Below are 6,190 nucleotides of genomic sequence, written 5' to 3'. Positions count from 1 at the left end.
GGCCTTTGATCTGAACCAGCAGGAACCTTCTTATCTTCTCTTTGTTTATTTAATAATGGCATCTCCTGCCTGTTTGATCCAATGTCCACGTAGAGTGGCCATATGAAGGAGATGGCAGGGCTCCTGCACCTTTAACAGTTTGTGTAGAAAAGAGAATTGCAGTAGGCTTCACTTTCCAAGAGGAGCCCTCTGTGCTTCTTCATTCAGCCAGCCAATGTCCAACACAACCTATCTCTATAAAGCCCAAGGAAGCAACCATCAGTAATAAGAAAGCTGAATGAAATCAAGAAGTGGGATCATAAAACCAGCAGCAAAAGTCAAGCAGGGGAAAATAAAAGGGTGCTTAGCTAAAGCACAAAGGGGGACTCTGGGAAGGACATTCCCCTTGAAAAGATCCAGTACCCAGTTGCCACCTGCCTAATCTCTGGCAGATTACTGAAGCAGAAGGATGCCAGTACCTGAAACTCTGCTTTGACATACTGTCAATAGAGGGATGAAAAAGGAAAACTCAAGAAATCATTTCAGAACTCTTTCAGCTAAAAGTGCCCACAGTGTCTCTCAGAAAGTAGAAGAACCCAAGGATTGAAAGTATTGGCTTAATGAACACGTTGCTCCCCTTTTGATATGAAAGACACAATATGTGAGAAAAACAGGAAGCGCTTTAGCATCTCGCCACCAAGCACACTGACTGCAGAGGAAAGAGTGCTGTGTATAGATAAGAATGGGTTCATGACGTTGATGAAAGGATGTGAAAGTGCATGCAGCTCAGATCAGATATAATTTTGGGTGGAAAAAAATGAAAAATGATAAGGCAGTGTATGATTGTGATGGTGGCTTCCTCCTGGGGGAAGAATATATATATATTTGCAGATGACACCAAACTGGGAGGGGTGGCTAACACCCCAGAGGACAGGATCACACTTCAAAACGACCTTGACAGATTAGAGAACTGGGCCAAAACAAACAAGATGAATTTTAACAGGGAGAAATGTAAAGTATTGCACTTGGGCAAAAAAAAATAATGAGAGGCACAAATACAAGATGGGTGACACCTGACTTGAGAGCAGTACATGTGAAAAGGATCTAGGAGTCTTGGTTGACCACAAACTTGACATGAGCCAACAGTGTGACGCGGCAGCTAAAAAAGCCAATGCAATTCTGGACTGCATCTAGATCAAGAGAAGTAATAGTGCCACTGTATTCTGCTCTGGTCAGACCTCACCTGGAGTACTGTGTCCAGTTCTGGGTACCACAGTTCAAGAAGGACACTGACAAACTGGAACGTGTCCAGAAGAGGGCAACCAAAATGGTCAAAGGCCTGGAAACGATGCCTTATGAGGAACGGCTAAGGGAGCTGGGCATGTTTAGCCTGGAGAAGAGGAGGTTAAGGGGTGATATGATAGCCATGTTCAAATATATAAAAGGATGTCACATAGAGGAGGGAGAAAGGTTGTTTTCTGCTGCTCCAGAGAAGCGGACACGGAGCAATGGTTCCAAACTACAAGAAAGAAGATTCCACCTAAACATTAGGAAGAACTTCCTGACAGTAAGAGCTGTTCGACAGTGGAATTTGCTGCCAAGGAGTGTGGTGGAGTCTCCTTCTTTGGAGGTCTTTAAGCAGAGGCTTGACAACCATATGTCAGGAGTGCTCTGATGGTGTTTCCTGCTTGGCAGGGGGTTGGACTCGATGGCCCTTGTGGTCTCTTCCAACTCTATGATTCATATATATATATATATATATATATATAGATATAGATATAGATTATAGATATAGATATAGATATAGATATAGATATAGATATAGATATAGATATAGATATAGATATAGATATAGATATAGATATAGATATGCCATTCATATTCAGTGATGTCTAAAAGGTCAGCCATGCCCCACCAGTTAGTCACTGGCTGCCGGCATTGGAACTTGGAGTTACCTCAAAGGCATAGGGTAATGGATGAGTTGACAGGTAAACATCAGATAGAATGACAAAATATCAGTGAGTCCCCTTTTTTAAAAAACACAGGGATGATTCTCATGCTTTACCAATCCAAAATTGAAGGTCTGGGGTAGATTAAGAATAATGACTGAGTGAAGTTTTGCATTTGATCCAAAAGAAACAATTATCCGAAGCACTTAACAAACTATCATATCTATGCTGAAGAGGACAACAGTTGGTTAGATTTGGTGATTCCGGTCCAACTTTTAAAATGACACTTCCTGGCTGCCAGTAGGTCATAAACTGTTGCTTCCAAATGTTAAGTGTGTAGGATTCAGCTAAATATTTATTTATTTACCCATTTACTGATTAATTGCTTTTCGGTATCTTTCTCCAAGGAGATCAGGAGGTAGGTTCAGTTGAGGGATAATGACTGACCCCAGGTCACCCACTGAGCTCATGGTTTCCTAGCTGTGTAGTCTTGCTCTCTGGTGTTGACACAAAGCCATGTACAGATGTAGACTCTTAGAAGTCCTCCATGCAAGGGCAGATTCTGATTGGCCCAGCATCCCCTGTACATGAAGGAGCAGTACACAGAACATTGGCATGTCACTAAGCAGCCTTCAAAAAGCTCCTAAATCTATGTCTATGTGGGATGTGGGGAATGCATGTTAGTAATTGGGGAAGAGCTTGCGGTACAACCCGCCCATTAATTTTTGCAACACATGAGGGTGTTTGAGTGAACTCCCCTGTAGACACCACACCTCTCTTGTTCTTTCTTCACAAACTTAACTGTAGGTGTATTATTTCACTTCATGATTTATGTGCCACAGGTAAGGCATAAGCCCCGCCCCACCTCCACAAGCCCGTGTGTTGTAATAATGATTTTAGATGCTTTTTAAGGAGCTTGGAATCTTGCCTGGCTTTGGTTTAGAACATCTACATTTTCTATTTTCATTGTATTTTTTATTCTAGTTTCGTATTTTGTTTTGCTTTTAATTTATTGATGAATTGTTACTTCTTGAGACTGAAAAAAAAAGATATATATTTATGTATGTGAACATGAATTGCTTATTTTTAATTGCTACCCCCCCCCCAAATGATGACTCATTGCCAGTTAGGATTAAAGAGTGGGATGGAGATGTAGGTATTAAATGCTTGGAATTTTACTTAATTCATCTAAATTTGCATGTGTGCATGGAGTTGTAGTCTATTAATTCATTTCGCAGCCATCAGTATGTGGGTCAAGACAATATTTCTGGAGCATCAAAAAGGATTCTTTGTTTTGAAATGTTGATGCATGCATGTGGTGTTGCAGGCCAAATAATTTTAGAAGAAGAGGAATTCCTTGTGTGTGTCAAGAAAGGGTGAGTGCCTCTTTTAATGACAGCTTCCAATCTGTCCTTTTTATAGGCACTTGTATTTTAAAAATGTACATATCTGCTATTCAGTTAATCAGAGGCACCTGCATATTTCATTTTTAAAATTCCCTTGAATCTGGCAAATAAAACAATGATTGAAGTCCTGAAAGAAACAAATTCCTTTAACACAGCTTTTTTTTTTTTTTTTTTTTTGATTGAACTTGTTGAGGTTTCTTTAGGATTTTACCCCAGGAAATAATCTGCCACAGGGGCCGGATTAAACCAACCGGCATGCCGGATTAGGCCCCCGAAACAGACTTTGGACATGCCTGCTTTAACATTTATAGATAGATGATAGATAGATGCAGACACTTTGCTAAGTTGACCTAATCAATCTTTTCTACAGAGATTAACTTTCAGAATCTTCCTGAGTTAAAAAGAAAAAAAGGACACACAAACTGTGGTATCATCTGAAACCAAAAGGTGGCTTAAATGAGTCTTTGCAAACCACCTGTGAGTAAGCAGGCTTATTTTTATAGACGATTTCACCCCCAAGGAACATATTGTTGGTGTTTTGGTGGTGCTTTTGAGGCAGAGAATTTTTATCTTGATGATGGTGGTGAAGGTTTTCATGTGTGGCTGTTGTCTCCTTTCCTTCTTGTACGCTGCTAGTAGCATTACTTAGCAGCAGTGGCCATGGAATAGTTAAGGGAAAATATTGCCGGTTTCTGAAAATTCCACTGTTTTGCCTTTAGGACCAGCCTGAAGTATTAGCAATGCACCCAACATTTGTTAGGTGGGGAATCCCCAGATAAATACAGTTTTCCACTGCAACATAAGGTGATTAAATTAGGTTCTTTAATGAAAAATCGGGGGGGGGGGGTTGGGCGGGGGAGACTGCCCCAAAAATTATTTTTTGGGGTGGGACAGTGGCAGGCTACCAGAAGCAGCTCCCCCCATTTCATTTAAAACATTGGTTTGCTAGCGCTGTGGCAAAAATATAGTGTTCGTGACAGCAGAGTCCTCACCACCAGCTTCTCCCCACCCCACAATGCACCCTAGAATTACATTATGTTGTAAAATAGTACTTTCCAATAGAGCATGTTGGGGGGGGGGGTTAGCCAACACCAGGAGTGGCTGCCAATTAGGGATGCAAGGAGGCATCGTTTTCCATTCTGTGCATTTGCTGCAGGCAGTGCTCCTTTCGTACTACTGCAGTTTGTATGCTGCAAAAAACAAACAAACGCAACCCTACTTTATTGGTCTTGCTATCTGTGGTGGTGAAACTGCATAATTTATGTAACATACATACAGGTGGCAAACCTTTTGTGCAGGGGTTCCGTTCCTGGGCAGTGTGTGCATAAGACTTACTTTTCTCCCCACTGAAATTCAATTTATTTTATATAAATAATTTTTATTAGTTTTTACACATATTTTTCAGCATAACATCCTTTTAAACATCATTTCAAAACTTTTGGCTATCACAGCCTGAGTCTTCCTTCAACCTCGACTGATGGTTTTCTAAAGTCTTTCTAATTATGCATTTTGTTACTATAGTTATTGCTATAAACTCGGATTTCCAGTACAACTAATTCTCTTCACAATAATTTATAAATTACTCCTTACAAAACTTCTTTTAACCCTACAAGCAATGTCACTTGAATTGTCCCTGCTGAAATTCATTTTGTTAGCTTTGGCCCAGTTCTTCAATTCATTCAGGTCATCTTGAATCCCGATTCTGGCTTCTGCAGCATGAGCTACCCCTCCCAATTTGGGGCCATCTACAAATTTCAAATTTTTCACCGTGCAAAATCGTTTGCTTCTTGCTTCTTAATACTGGGGACCACTAGATGGCTGTAGATCAGGCAGTAGCACTGATCTGGTTAGAAGAAATTTATGACAAACCTATTTTTTTTAAGAAAAACACCCAAAAAAGAGACACTGTTCAATTCACCAACCACCCTGTTCCTCTATGTGTGTTACTATGTGTGTTCCTCTATGTGTGTTTAGCATGTCAGTTGTTGCTTCATTTCAGCTGATTGCCTACCCTGCTCTCAGGTTTTGAGATGCCACCAATTGCCCATAATTACTAGATCTACTTTCTGAAGCACATATTAAGAGACCCAGAAGGCAGAATCCTGCACACATTGCCACTTTATTTTTATTGCATTAGTATTTCTTTGTATTACGCTTAATAACTTCCAAGGACTTCAGTGTGACCTACATGGTCCTCCCCTCCTCTTAGCCACATACCATATTAGCCTGAATATAAGCCTCACTTTCCCCCAAAATTCCTACCGTGAAAAGTTAAAGTGCAGCTTATATTCTCAACCTTACAGTATGCAGCCAGAGCGCTGGGCAAACAGCGCCAGGAGTGTGGCAAAGCAGCACCCGCCCCATGCGTAGTCCCCCATCCTCTCCCCCAAGACCAGAAAGGGAGAGAGCGAGGAAGGGGAAAGGCCGCCAGCAACGCAGTGTGGCTCCCCCCCCCCCCCCGCCCAGTATACAGCCAGGAGCAGCAAGGAATGGAGTGGCATATATTTGGGTATTTTTTCTTTTTTTCTCCCCCCCCCCCTCTCCAATTTTAAAGGTGGGGCTTATATTCGGGCCAATACGGTAATAACCTTGCAAGGTATGTTAGATGGAGGTTCAAATGCCCCCCTCCATACTCTGAAGCAATGCCTGAGGTGGGACCACATGGGTCTTTCACCGCCTTCAGTACCAATCTGCGCAGGGGTCATGCCACCACACTCGTGTGTAGCCTTACAAAATCATAAAATTGGAAGGGACCCTGGGAGTCATTTAGTGCAACCCCCTGCAATGCAGGAATCTTGCCCACAGCCATCCCTGGGTGGTCTCAAACCACCAACCTTCTGGTTAACAGCCAGACAC

This window comes from Podarcis erhardii (genome assembly GCF_964252035.2).
Source record: "Podarcis erhardii genome assembly, chromosome: 4".
NCBI lineage: Eukaryota > Metazoa > Chordata > Lepidosauria > Squamata > Lacertidae > Podarcis > Podarcis erhardii.
Note: the sequence above shows the minus strand (reverse complement) of the source record.